Source organism: Chanodichthys erythropterus, chromosome 23 (assembly GCF_024489055.1).
Source record: "Chanodichthys erythropterus isolate Z2021 chromosome 23, ASM2448905v1, whole genome shotgun sequence".
Lineage (NCBI taxonomy): Eukaryota > Metazoa > Chordata > Actinopteri > Cypriniformes > Xenocyprididae > Chanodichthys > Chanodichthys erythropterus.
In genome coordinates, this window is record NC_090243.1 from 237808 (window position 1) to 253122 (window position 15315).

The window sequence follows — 15315 nt, forward strand, 5'->3', positions numbered from 1 at the left end:
TCTCGCTGCCCCGCAGTTTGGTGGCTACTTGCCGAAGTCATTGTCTGAGAAGAGGCAGGACATTACTCACTGCTGAGGAAGAGAAAAAGAGTTTTGGGGCCCCAGGCACCCGGACTGGCCGGGTTTATGAATGGGGAATTAGGTTAGCATACTGTGAGTTAGTTACTGTGACAGTAGAGCCCTTTAGACTTGAACTTGACTGGGATGATGTCCACCATATGAGGAACAGAAAGAGAAGAAAACATATATTGGGGGGGGGGGGGGGGGGGGTGACATGAAAACTTAAAGTAATAATATTATAAACAGCAATTTGTGTTTTTCATGAAAGAAAAATTAATTGTTATTATGTTTTATTGTATATTATATTATATTATATTATATTATATTATATTATATTATATTATATTATATTATATTATATTATATTATATTATATTATATTATACATGTACTTCTTTTTAAGAGTACGGGAGACTTATGATGTGGATGCTGCAAGTTGTTCGATTTTGGAAGGAAAAATGTGGTGAGAAAGAAGAATGCAAAAATGGAAGAGGACAAGGAAAGTGTCGAGACAGTTCAGAAGACTGCAAGGAAGAGATGGTAGAGAAAGGTGGAGGAGGGAGACTGAAAGAGAGTTGAGCGGGATTGTTTTTTCCTCTCAGAGCTCAGTGTATATGCTCACGTCTACCTCCCAAAGCTACGTTCACAAAGAGATTTACAAGACAGGTCTCTACCACCCTGCATTTTAAGTGTGTGTGTCTGTGTATGTAAGCCTGCCCACCTGTGTGATTTATTTTATGCATATGTGCATGAACACTGCGGATTTTCACATGCACATTTCAGATTATATTTCAGTATGTGTGCTGGCAGTTTATACAATATCAGTAATGTTTACTATATCAGTCAAAGTTTTTAAAATATCAGTATGTACAGTAATTTTTGTTTCACGTGGGCAATGGGATACTTGGCAGAGGCCTGCTAACATACTTTTAATTTTTTCACAAAAGCTTGAAAAACCTTCAGATGCCAGGAAATGTGTGTGCATGCCGTGCATCATGTGTTGGCATGTGTGTGTCGGCACTGTATTCAGGGGTACTTCCACATACAAAGGGGGCTCCTTAGCTTTTAGAATTATTTATGTTGTTTGGCTTTTTGTGCTACAGTCTAAGCACTTGTCTCCTCCTATTAGAGTGAATGACTCTACTGAACCCAGCTGAAATCTCTCCAACTCATCCCACCAAAATCCCCCTCCGCTACACTTTGCAGACTATATAATGTCTTGCAGGTTCATGTTTGCAGCCCATTGTTAATCACATGAGGTTTTTGCTGATAAATGCTTGTAAATCAAAATGATCAGTGAAGGCTTGATGTGGTACACACATCCTAAATTAAGATTTTTAATAGCTATCACATGCTTTCAAATGTTTTGCATAACTGCAATTGTCCTTCAGCAAGTTATACCACTTTTAAAGGAACATTTTTGGTTCAGTATAAGTTGTGTTGCTTGACAGATCAGGATTGTGTTGTCAAATAATTTAAGAAAAAGTGCATTACTGTAAAGCAACATTTGTTACTTCAGTACAAGTCAGCTGTTTACACTGTTAAAACCAACTGGCTCTCATTCATATAATTTTAGTAGAAGTATAAAAATATATGTAATAATTAGTGCTGGGCAACGATTAAATATTTTAATCGCGATTAATCGCATGATTTTTCTGATTAATCGCGATTAATCGCAGCATGCGCAAAATTCAATAATGAAATCAAAAGTAGTGTATTGCATAATTTTATTCTTTCAAAGTACTGCTGTATGAACAAAAGTGCAATAGAGAATACGAACCGACGTCACACCTCGTTGCATGCCGGGGCGGCGCCGCCATTTTGACAGGATCGCCCTCTATTACTCGTACTGAAATTAATACGGATTCTTGCTTACCTTTTGTTTTGTTTCTGCCATTAAGTGGAACGTTAACATTTTTAATGGTATCGTTTGCAGGGAATAGAAGCTATTTTATCGAATCGCATGATCATTTTATTTATTTTTTTTTTTTTTCACTTAAGTTTTGTAGAATTTCGTTTACAGTGTTGATCTGTTTACCGTGTCGCACGCTGCACGCTCACTGCTGCTTCAGCCATCGTATGAATATCATCGTATGAATATCCAAATAAATCTATGTAATTAACACACTGAGAAAAGTCGATTCATTTATTTGTTGGAAACGTTTAAATGATGCTTAAACGAGCATATTGAGTAGGCCTACTTGTCATTGTAATTCCCCTTTTCCACGATCACAGATGAGGAGAATCAGAGATTATGGGTCAAATTCAGCGGACAGACGGACACGAACACACTGTATTTTTATATTTATTTTAACAAATGACAACCACACTAAGCAATTTCCTACCTTTATAAGACCGTTATGAATAAAATTTATAAAATGGTTACATTTTAAGTGATACTTAGCCTAAAGTTTATATTTTGGTGTCATCCGTTTTTCTGCATGTGCTTTATTTGTAAATAGAATTTGGTATCTTTAATATCAGTCTAAGTGCATTAAGCGTTTTCTTGAGATGACATGAGAGGAAACCGTTTAAGATATAAACGTGTTGCATTCATATTTTGGGCTCATTTGCGTATCTCCACACAGTATGCTTTAATAAACATGTACAGAATTGTTGGTCACATGAAGCGTTTGTTAAGCATTTGAATGTCCCCGTCAAGTTCTGCTAATTCACGAGCGCAGTGAGAGTCAGACTCGCAAAGGTTATGTTAATTAACCAAACGAAATCAAAACGTTCAAAAACACTTAGCAATGTGATTCTTTTATTGAGTCATAAGCAGTGGGTACCTTTTTCCATTTTTCTGTCCGCACCAGATATTTTCTTTTTCGCGCTGTAGCTCTTAGGCACACAACAAATGCTTTTATTGGTTGAGACGCGTGATGACGCTCATCCCAAGCAGCCAGTAGCCTACTGATAAACATCCCGCCCCTCCTGTGACCCATGGTTTGTGTTGTATTCGGCTGTAGTCTATCTATGTGTATTCAAACCCAAACGCAGTGAGCAAAGGACTTTCAAAATAAAAAGTACGTTAACGCGCGATAAACTAATTGTCGGCGTTAATTAATTAATGCGTTAACGCGAAAAAAACGCGTTAACTTGCCCAGCCCTAGTAATAATAAATGTATTAAAAAATAAATGGAACTAAAATAAAATCATTAAAATAATATAAGAATACATAATTATGAAGAAAGAAAGAAAGAAAGAAAGATTTATATGATTCAAAATAAAAAATATGAAACCACAATACAACAAATCGAATGTGATATTTAAATCCTTGAGAAAGGAAATGTGAACATTTTCCATCAAGGTGAGGGAGCAAAGGCCTAAATTTCGGATAAAATTTGCCTGCTGTTTAAACACTGGCAAGTACCATATGTTAATTGAGCAGATATTGGGAGTGTGTTTATATGATTAGCGAGTGAGAGGTCGAGATGAGAGTTGGGCCAGAGTGATTTGTCTTCTCACATAGTGAAAGGAGATCAATGTAAAGTGCCTCTCGCCTGCTCAACAAGCCATGTAAACTCATTAACTCCCTGAGACCTGTCCCTGGTTTTACATACACACACACACACACACACACACACACACACACACACACACACACACACACACACACACACACACACACACACACACACACACACACACACACACACACACACACACACACAAACATGGCAAATCAGTAAAATTACATGTGTGAGATTGGATTAATATTTTAATGACTGTGAGTGAGTGACTGTGATTTTCTAATTTTATTGTGTCAAAGTATGTGTGTCCGAAATCGCACCCTATCCTCATTCACTTTTTCCTACATTGATCCACTAATATAGTTCACTTGAGGGAGTGAATGAAAATGGGTGAGTGAATTTGGACACTGAGTGGGCCAGAAGACCTGCCGATTTTGCATAGTTTGTGCTTGCTGTTTAATAATTATTTGATACTAAGCAAACTGGCAGCTCCAGTAATAAACTAAAAAGCTGAAATCTTGAACTCTGTCATGGAAACTATGTATAAACCTTAAACAATTTAATAATCAATTAAAAGGAATTTATATCTGTATGATATTACACTGTAAACACATTGGAACAGCAGTTTGGAAAATGGATGGATGATTCAGCTCGGGGTGTCATCTTCTGGACAGACTCGTTAATTAATTTGGCGCATGACTCTCACAGTGCATTATGGGTATTCTCTAGCCATTGAGTGTACTTCGGTTGATGTTATTGTGGTGCACTGTGGGATTGAATGAGTGCATTCGATAATGTCCACTATGGTTTTGGACACCACTACAAATGGCTGTCCCCTCAAACAATGAACTATTTAAGGGTATAGGGCAGGGCCTAAAATTAACACTCGCCAAGCGCCAACGTGAGTAAAAATCTGTGTTGAAACTGTGTCAGTCACCAGATGGCTGGTAACATTTTTATGAATTCTAACAATTCAATGTTATGAGAACATGAACGTGAACAAATGTGAACAACGCTCGGGGCAGTTGACGGGTCAGTGCTGCATCATCACGAAAATTTAAGCCTTTCTAATATAAACATAGAAGTGCTAGAACACGCAAAATGGTGTGCTGGGGGAAGTTCAACATCCGAAACGTCAGAATCGAGCACTCTGAAAACCGCGTCTTCAGACAGAGTGCAAATATGAAGTTGAGCTCTCTTCATGCCTTCCTGTGCTTGAACGGACAAATTTACACAAAATTATGTCAAAAATGCCTCAGTGAGTAGTAAACATAGTCATGTGTGTCTTCAATCGAGAAAGAAAAGGCATGATTCGTGTGTGCATTCGCTCTTAAAGTGACAGCATCCTAAATAATCCTACTGCTGTCTGGTTTTCTTTGTCTTTTGTTCTTTGATTAACATGACAGACAGCAGCAGGAATATTGGACTGCTGTCACTTTAAGAGCTTAGACAAGAGTTATCTTTCTCAACTATTTAACATTCCAAAACAAGACTGTGTTTAACTGAATACTCGCCTAGATGGGTATTTTGACATAATTGTATATGTATTTGACCGTTTAAGTGCAGTAAGCCACTCATTTTGGTAGTTGTGACTCTGTGATTCGGTGCATCTCTAGAGTACACTATAGTCTCTGGGCTCACAGCATCCCGGACACCAATATTTTAATGATTTATAAAAGATGAATCATTGTTTGGCCATCTCAGATTTGTTGTTTGCTTTTGGCATCTGATAGAGCGTTTGGACCTAACTGTCGCGTGACATGAGACTTAACAAGCAGATTGATGTGTTTTCTCTTAGAAACAGAGAAGGCAATACCGATGCATTTCATTAGTTACATGCAGGGTGTAACGAAGCGGGACTCATGGTAAGATCCAAATGCAGCTTTTATTAAAGTAGTAAGCGTGGTCGTACAGGCAGGGTCAAAACAGGAGCAGACAGGTACAGCAGAGGGCTGACAGAATCGTAATCCAGATACAGGCAGAGGTCAGGACTGGCAGATATCACTCACAGGTCGGTAAACAAAGCACAGGTCAGGGGTAGGCAGCAGAGGAATAGTAAGCGGGTAACAGGCAAGATCAACAACAGAAAGGCAGACAAGATATAAACGCTCGGGATTGTACACTGGGGAAACAAGACTTTGTGTTGAGGTGGTGTACACACACCACCTCAACACAAAGTCCTTTGTAGTCCAGGTAATGCGTATCAGCTGGGTGTGGTGATTAGTGTGGAGTGTGCATGGCTGTATGTGGCAACTGGTGATTGGTGGAGTGAGTGCTTGTGATTGACAGGGGGGATGATGGGAAATGTAGTCTGGGAACTGACAGGATTTGTAACACAGGGCTTGACATTAACGTTTTTGCTCACTAGCCACTGTGGCTAGTGTTTTTCCAAACATATATATATATAAAATATATAACACTACATTGCACATAGTTTATTATTTCAGATGCCTTTTTAAAATACTACAACTGAAAATGTATATATTAGGCCTATATATAAAATTCAACCCACTAAAATGGCTAGTAGGTGTGACTGTGTTACATGCTACAGTTGAAGTCCACCCGCATATATGGCGGGTGCTGGTTACATGCAATGGCTAAAGCTGTACAATAGTCTCATTACATTTGTATACAGTATGTTTCTGATTCTTTGGAGTCCAGGGGCCTGTTTACACCTGGTCACTTCATACGTTTTCTCTGATTGGATAGCTATCAGATTGTGAAAAGACCTGGGGCCGTATTCACAAAACATCTTAAGGCTAAAAGTAGCTCCTAAATCGCAGATTTAGGATAAATTCTTACAAATAATGGACGTGTCAGTCCTAATTTTAGGAGTCCAACATTTTTGCTCTAAGAGTATTTCAGAAAGCATTTTAGCACTAAAACTAGCTCCTAAATCTGTGAAATGTTAGGAGTATTCAAGAGGACTCCTAAATCAGTCCTAATCCACCCAAAACGTCTCACGTTACAGATGTAACCCTGGTTCCCTGAGTAGGGAACGAGATGCTGCGTGGTAACGCATTGGGAACCTTCTGCGTGATGTCGTCACTGAAGCACTCATGTATCTAGCCAATCGCGAAGCGAGACGTCAGAGACGGGTGACGTCACGGACCAGGAAACTATAAAGCACACTCGGATGCAGAGCACGCCAGCTTCTAAGTAAGTCTGAAGCAAGTACTCGCAAGTGTGCAGGGGTACGGCTAGAGACGCAGCGTCTCGTTCCCTACTCAGGGAACCAGGGTTACATCTGTAACCTGAGACGTTCCCTTTCGTGGGAACTATCGATGCTGCGTGGTAACGCATTGGGAACGCAATCCCAACTGAGCCGTAGCTCAAGCACTTGCCAAGGTTATCTTGACAGGACAGAGGACCCCGGAGTGGAGCCAATGTCAAGGTTATAATATTTAATAAATGTGTGCTGGCATTACCATCCAGCTGCATCACATATGTCACTCATGGAGACTCCTGACATCAGAGCTTTTGATGCCGCCATATCCCTGGTTGAATGGGCGCGAACATTCAAGGGAGAGGGCTGTCCGGCCGCTTCGTATGCAAGTGAGATGGCCTCGACCACCCACTTGCTCATTCTCTGTTTTGATGCTGGGCCCCCTTTTTTAGGGGACCCATAACAGACAAACAACTGATCTGACTTACGCCACAGGGCAGCTCTGTGGACAGTGTGCCACGGAGGAAGCGTGTGACGAGGGGGTCTCGACCTACCGAGATATTCCCCTCAAGAGGAGCATGATATGCTGAAATTGCTGCAACATAAACCTTTAAGGTTGAGTGAGATAGGCCCTCCGAGAATTTTTTCTGGAGTAATTTTAGCACAAAGCTAATAGAAGAAAGGACAGGGTCCGTATTATTGTGTCTACACCAGTTAGAAAACAAATTCCATTTGTAGGCATACAACTTCCTTTTGGCGTGAGCTCTGGAATTAAGAATGGTCTCCACAACCTCGGTTGGGAGACCAGCATCTACGAGTCTGGCCCCCTCAGAGGCCAAGCCCATAGTTTCAGTCGTTCTGGGGGGGGATGTATAATCATGCCGCCCGCTTGAGACAGGAGGTCCTGTCTGAGAGGAAGCTCCATTGGGGAGCCGTTGAGTAACGACACTAGGTCTGAGAACCATATCCTGGTTGGCCAGAATGGGGATACCAGTATTAGATTGGCCCCCTCTCGGCGTACTTTTTCCAGAACTCCCGGGAGCAGTGCGATCGGGGGAAATGCGTACAGGCGCAGTCTCGGCCACGTCTGTACCATAGCATCCAGACCCAGAGGTTGTGTTAGGGAGTACCAGAGCGGACACTGGGTTGACTCTCCTGAGGCAAACAGGTCGACTTCCGCTCGACCGAAATTTTTCCACAGGAGACTCACCACTTCTGGGTGGAGTCTCCACTCCCTGGGCCTTGGCCCCTGCCTCGACAGGGCATCTGCTCCCACATTTTGATGTCCCGGGATGTAAGCTGCCCTCAGCGAGAGCAGCTTCCCTTGGGACCACAGGAGGATCTGACGGGCCAAGTAATATAGTCGGCAAGACCGCAGACCCCCCTGATGATTTATATATGCAACCACTGCAGTGTTGTCCGTACGAACCAACACATGGTAACCTCTCAGGTCTGGGAGAAAGTGTTTCAGAGCTAGGAACACTGCCATCATCTCTAGCCGATTTATGTGCCAAGAGAGCTGATGGTCTTCCCAAAGGCCCTGAGCTGAGCGACCACTTATGATCGCTCCCCAGCCCGTGAGGGAGGTGTCCGTCGTAAGCATTACTCGACGAGTAGGGGCCCCCAACACGGGTCCCTGGGACAGGAACCGGGGTCTTTCCACATGGTCAGAGAACAAAGACATCGTTTTGAGACTTTGATCATGCGAAAGGGATTTCCCCTCGGGGAGAACCCCCTCGTCCTGAGCCACCACTGTAGGGGTCTCATGTGCAGAAGGCCAAAAGGTATCACGTTGGACGCAGCTGCCAGTTTGAAGCTGAACTGCTAGTTGCTCTGACTGAGCAAGAATCAACCAATCGTCGATATAATTCAGTATGCGAATGCCCTGGATCCTCAGCGGAGCCAGAGCTGCGTCCACGCATTTTGTGAATGTGCGGGGTGATAATGATAGGCCAAACGGAAGAACCCTGTACTGGTAAGCTTCGCCCCCGAAAGCAAACCTGAGGTACTTCCTGTGAGAAGGATGGATGGACACATGAAAGTACCCATCTTTCAGGTCTATTGCCACAAACCAGTCCTCAGACCTGATCTGTGGTATAATCTGTTTGAGTGTCAGCATCTTGAACTTGAGCTTTTGTATTGAGCGATTTAGCACACGTAAATCTATGATAGGTCGTAGACCTCCATCCTTCTTTGGAACAATGAAGTAACGGCTGTAGAACCCTGACTGATTGCTGGGAGGAGGAACCCTTTCTATAGCTCCTTTTCGCAAAAGTGTCGCAACTTCTTGTTCCATAGCCAGAGACTGCTCGGGGGTTACCACTGTGGGAAGAACCCTGTTGAATCGGGGCGGGCGAGACCCGAACTGGATCTTGTAACCCTCTTTTATAGTGAGCAGCACCCATTTTGAGATATTCGGAAGAAGTTTCCATTCTACCAGAAAATTTATTAAGGGAACCAGTCTCTCGAGACTGGCCTCTGGTGTTTTTTGATCACCTGAGTCGACGCTCTGAAGCGGCATACCGGCAGAGAACAATCGAATCAAGTGGCCGGCCCTCCTCTGAGGGTCGGTGGAGACCGCTGCGCCCTGACGCACACTGGGTGGCAGGGTTGGCATAACGATCCCCTGAGGGCGCCGAAGGGGAGCGGCTGTTAGATATATTTTTCGCCGGCTCCCTTCGGAGGGGGCCTCCCTCATCGGTTCCTGACCCACAAACATCAGGACCGCTTCAAAGCCTTCCAGGCCAGGATAACGGCGCGCAGGTCCGTTCTGACCCTAGAAGGCTTCGGCTGAGCGGGCCGACCCGATCCCCAAGCTCTCTGTGGGGGAGCACGGGCGGCCACGCTGATTTTTTGTTGCGCTCTGTGGTGCGCTGAGGAGCTCGTCAACGGCCGAGGCTGATCTCGCTCATCAGCCTCGGGGGGAGGGATTCTTGTTTTGCGGGGGATGAACTTCTGGAACGCCGCAGATTGTTTCTTAACACTCTGAGGTCTGACGGTATCGCCGGCGATACCACCGTGGTTTTTTTCTTATCAGTGTGAAAGAGACTCAAAATACTCCGTCAATGTTGCACATACAATTAAGAGTTATACACCATTTTAATCTGTGGAATATCTTCTTTCATTTGTGTACACTCAGAGTAAAAACAGAATGTTGTGCTTTTTGTAAAATAAAGAAAACTAACATGATGCGTGATTTCTCCTCTCCCTCTGAACAAACTCCAATCTGATAGTTCTCAGAAAATGAACTGTAACTTAGTGAATACTAATGACAAAAAAATTCCACTTATGTCTAAAAAAACGTTAAGATGTCAGGTTTTAAATCATTTAAGTCAAATCGAAAACAAACCTTCTTTGTTTATGTAATCTGTATGAAAAGAGAGCCATGTCAGAAATCCGTGATTCAGCTCATTATCTGCTAATGCGGCCACGCCCACGGAGCCAGCGCTATTCAGACGCTAATTCAGTCAATACATGCATTTATTATCTCAATCGTGTATTTATTGTCTTGAAAAGTGTTTATCTGGATGTAAAAGTCATGGTTAGCGATCTCTAGAAGACATGCAGTTACTTCCTGTTTACTTGTCTTCTACAGATGAAGTTTAGATGAGTTTTTGTTTCTTTAGCGCCCTCCGGCTGCTGTATGTATTGGAAACTCCATTCATGGAATAGCCTCTTCTTCTTTTAGATGAATTTGTGGACTAAAATGCACAGAGCGCCCTCCGACTTCAAGGATGAATTGAAAACACCAGCGCTCATAGTAATGACAATGAATATTAAGTTAATATAACTCCTCTGTATAGAAAATTGACATAAGCATATGAGAATCCAATATTTCTCCAAATGTGCATGCTTTTAAACTAAAAGTCTATATTCAGACTCTTTGCATCACAGAAATACATTATATTTTAAAGTATAATATAAAACCATTACTTTATATTGTAATAATATTTTTCTGTATGTTTCATATATCATAATGAGCTTGAGACATCACAGAAGGTTTTTTTTCACAGCCTACCTGACTGAAATGCCTCATTAATATGCAAGTCATTTCAGCTCATTACTATCCAATTCTTTTGTCTTCTCAGGTGAGAATGGCCCATTTTCAGTGGTGATTCACGCCTCCTCGCATACTGTGTTTCTTGGCAAAAAGTGTCTTACAAAAACTAAATCAATATATTGTTTTATATGAAGGAGTAGGCAGCATAATTTTTACATAATTTTGAAGCAAAAACTCTAGTCTACAACCTCCAATACCCAGAAGTCTTATGAACACAGATTTATTATACTTTTTTTGGCCTTATTTCAGTGACTTAAGTTTTTTGTTTTTTCAACAACCACGCATAAATGTTATTCCTTCAAAAACACAAACATGTACATACATGTTCCTCACATATTATTGTAGCCTAGTTTGTGCTGAATGCAGTGTAATGACACTTTTTCCATTAATATGTTTATGAACAACTGAAAAAAGCACAAATGTCAGGGCATGTCAAAAGTTCTCCAGGCCCCAAATCAGCCTCAGACTCCAGAGGGTTAACTTACTGTTGTAACGGCGTCGCCGAAGAGGCCCGCAGTAGACAGTGGCGCGTCCATAAGGGAGGCTTTGTCACGCTCCCTTATGTCCGAGAGGTTCAGCCACAAGTGCCTCTCCGTAGCCACCAATGTCCTCAAGGTTATGATTATCGACACAATCCTCGACAGAAAGGCAAAGGGGGAGGTGTTGCTGTAATTTATAGTAATATATTCAGAATCACTCAAAAGAATTTCAAATATAATTCCTTTGAAGTGATGGTGCTTTATGTAACATTATGTAAGTTGACATTTGTGCTGGCTACTGTATACAGGCCACCAGGGCACCATACTGACTTTATCAAAGAATTTGCTGATTTCCTATCAGAGTTAGTACGGGCTGCGGATAAAGTCCTTGTTGTTGGTGATTTTAATATCCATGTAGATAATAATAAAGACGCATTTGGATTGGCATTTGCAGACATTTTAAACTCTATTGGAGTTAGACAACACGTGTCAGGACCCACTCATTGTCGTAATCATACCCTAGATCTAATACTGTCGCATGGAATTGATATTGATGCTGTTGAAATTCTACAGCAGAGCGATGATATATCAGATCATTATCTAGTCTCGTGTATAATACAATTAGCCAAGGCTGCAAAACCACCACCCAGCCATAAATATGGTAGAACCATCACGTCTACCACTAAAGATTGCTTTATAAATAATCTCCCCGAGCAGTTTCATCTCCTTAGTATACCTGACAACTTAGAAGAACTCGATGCTGCAACAGAAACTATTGGCTCTCTCTTTTCCAGCACATTAGATGCAGTCGCTCCTTTACGTCTAAAGAAGTTTAAGGAAACTAATCAAACGCCGTGGTATGATGAGCACACTCGGGCTCTAAAACGAGCTGTTAGAAAAGCTGAACGTAGTTGGAAGAAAACAAAACTAGAAGTTTTTCGCCTTTTGTGGAAAGAAAAAATGATTGAGTACAGAACGGCTATAAGAAATGCTAGATCTACTTATTTTTCAAATCTCTTAATAGAAAACAAACATAATCCTAGGTATTTATTTGACACAGTGGCTAAATTAACTAGAAACAGAGATTCAACTGCTGACGTTTCCATAGAGCACAGCAGTAATGACTTTATGAACTTCTTTACTTGCAAGATTGATAATATTAGAGAGAAAATTATAAACATGCAACAGTCTACAGTTTTGCTTCAGACAGTGCACTGCAGTGTCCCTGAGGTAAAACTACAATCATTCGCCGCTATAGGAGAGGAAGAATTATCTAAACTTATCAAATCATCAAAATCAACAACATGTATGTTAGACCCAATGCCGACTAAACTACTGAAAGAAATGCTTCCAGAGGTCGTAGGTCCACTTCTTGATATAATTAATTCATCCTTAACACTAGGATACGTGCCAAAAACCTTTAAGCAGGCTATTATTAAACCTCTTATTAAAAAAACTCAACTAGATCCGAGAGATTTAGTAAACTACAGGCCAATCTCGAATCTACCTTTTCTGTCAAAGATACTAGAAAAGGCAGTTTCAACACAACTGTGTTCCTTTTTAGAAAGAAATGGAATCTGTGAGGATTTCCAGTCAGGATTTAGACCAAACCATAGTACTGAGACTGCTCTCGTTAGAGTTACAAACGATCTACTCTTATCATCCGATCGTGGCTGTATTTCTCTATTAGTGTTATTAGATCTCAGTGCTGCTTTTGACACTATCGATCACAACATTCTTCTAAAAAGACTTGAAAACTATATTGGCATTAGTGGAATTGCTTTGGCATGGTTCAAATCATACTTATCTGACCGTTATCAGTCTGTAGTAGTTAATGAAGAGATGTCGTATCGATCACAGGTTAAATATGGAGTACCACAAGGCTCAGTACTAGGACCGTTGCTTTTCACTCTGTACATGCTGCCCTTAGGAGAGATAATTAGGAAGCATGGTGTTAGTTTTCACTGCTACGCTGACGATACTCAGCTCTATATTTCCTCTCGCCCTGACGAAACCTACAAATTCACAAAACTAACAGAATGCATAGCTGATATTAAAAACTGGATGACAAGAAATTTCTTATTATTAAATTAAAAAAAAAAACTGATATTCTAATCTTTGGACCAAAAACTTCCTCAAGAAAAAACCTTGAATACTCTCTAACACTTGACGGGTGCTCCATTAAATCTTCGTCCTCAGTTAGGAACCTGGGTGTGCTCTTTGATACCAATCTTTCATTTGAAAGTCATGTTTCTAGTATCTGTAAAACCGCCTTCTTCCATCTAAAAAATATATCTAAATTACGGCATATGCTCTCAATGACAAATGCGGAACAGTTGGTTCATGCATTCATGACCTCAAGACTAGATTATTGTAACGCTCTACTGGGTGGTTGTTCTGCTCGGCTTTTAAACAAACTACAGTTGGTCCAAAATGCGGCAGCTAGAGTTCTTACTAGAACCAGAAAGTATGACCATATTAGCCCAGTTCTGTCAACATTACATTGGCTCCCTATTAAACATCGTATAGATTTTAAAATCTTGCTACTTACTTATAAAGCTCTAAATGGTTTAGCTCCCCAGTACCTAAGTGAGCTCTTAATGCATTATAGTCCTTCACGTTTATTGCGATCTCAGAATTCAGGCCAGTTGATAATACCCAGAATATCAAAATCAACTGAAGGCGGCAGATCCTTTTCCTATTTAGCACCTAAACTCTGGAACAATCTTCCTAGCATTGTTCGGGAAGCAGACACACTCTGTCAGTTTAAATCTAGACTAAAAACACATCTCTTTGCTCTTGCATACACATAACACATTATCAATACATTAACATTTTTCAAATCCGTTAAAGGATTGTTACGCTGCAATATTTAGGTCGGTCGGAACCGAGAACATTTCCTATAACACTAGATATACCTGTACATCAGAATAAGAATGGCATCTCCGCTAATATCTGTCTCTCTGCTTATCCTGAGGTTTGCCGGGTGCTGGATTCAGGCCGTATCCAGATTAGATGGAGAACCTGTGTCTGGACCTGACTACAACGTAGCCCAGGAGACAGTTCTGGCTGCATCTATAATTAAGATTTTTAATCCCCGTATCCGCTTACATATATTTATATATAATCTATTTTTAATCTCTATAATAAAAATGTATAATTCAGATTTTGATCTCCATATCCATTTACATATATTATATATATCTTCCAAGGGGTTTTTTCCCTCCTAGCATGCTGGGTTTTTCTCCTAGGGGTTTTTTTCCACCCCTGGGAGTCAGCCGACATTGGCTTAATTTAGCACCATCTTGTATATGTTACATATTACCACGCTTGGTTGTACAGCTTATTTTTAACCACTTCCCTTTTTCTGTGCTTCTAATATGTAAAGCTGCTTTGAACAATTACCAATTGTAAAAGCGCTATATAAATAAATTTGACTTGACTTGACTTGACCAATGCTGCTATAGAGTGGCCGATTTCTTTTGCCGTCTCTTTGGTGGCACGGAGAGCCAGGTCAGTTGCCATCCTGATTTCCTGGATGCACTCATACGTGGCCTCCCCGCTATTTTCCACTTCCCCCAGCAGGTTGGCTTGATATGCCTGTAGAAGCGACATGGTATGTAAACATGCCGCCGCCTGACCTGCTGCCGCATAAGCCTTGCCCACCATGCCTGATGTAGTTTTTAATGGCTTGGTGGGCAACGTCGGGGTTTTCAGCAATAATGCAGACTCGAGGAGAGATAGCCCGCAAGCGTCTCTTCCACCCGGGCCATCACCGCATAGCCTTGCTGCTTCAGCCCCACGATGTTACTATACATTGAGGTCTGGGGGCTGAAGGCGCGATATGATGCCGGCTTCTTCCAGGACCTCGAGACCTCGGTGTGGAGGTCCGGAAAGAAGGGCAAACCCTGATGCTGGGGTAGTGACCGAGCGGGCAGAAAGCGCTCATCCAGCTTGCTTTTTGGTCTAGTATTTGCCCGCTCTGCTGGCCAGTCAATTTTTAATTTGGCCACAGCCCTGGTCACTACCTCCAGGAGCTCCTCATATGCTGGGGAAGAGGATGGCGGTTCCTCTTCC

The 15315-nt window shown here is 41.7% G+C and overlaps 1 protein-coding gene across 1 annotated transcript in view; it reads left to right on the plus strand.

Moving 5' to 3' along the window:
* Positions 1-692: 692 nt before the first annotated feature.
* The window catches only part of gli3 (GLI family zinc finger 3), a 215250-nt gene continuing 200627 nt past the window's right edge, over positions 693-15315 (plus strand). Inside the window, exon 1 of the mRNA XM_067377454.1 lies at positions 693-726. The gene's annotated coding sequence lies outside the window, so the exon portion shown is untranslated. The remainder of the gene's footprint in view (positions 727-15315) is intronic.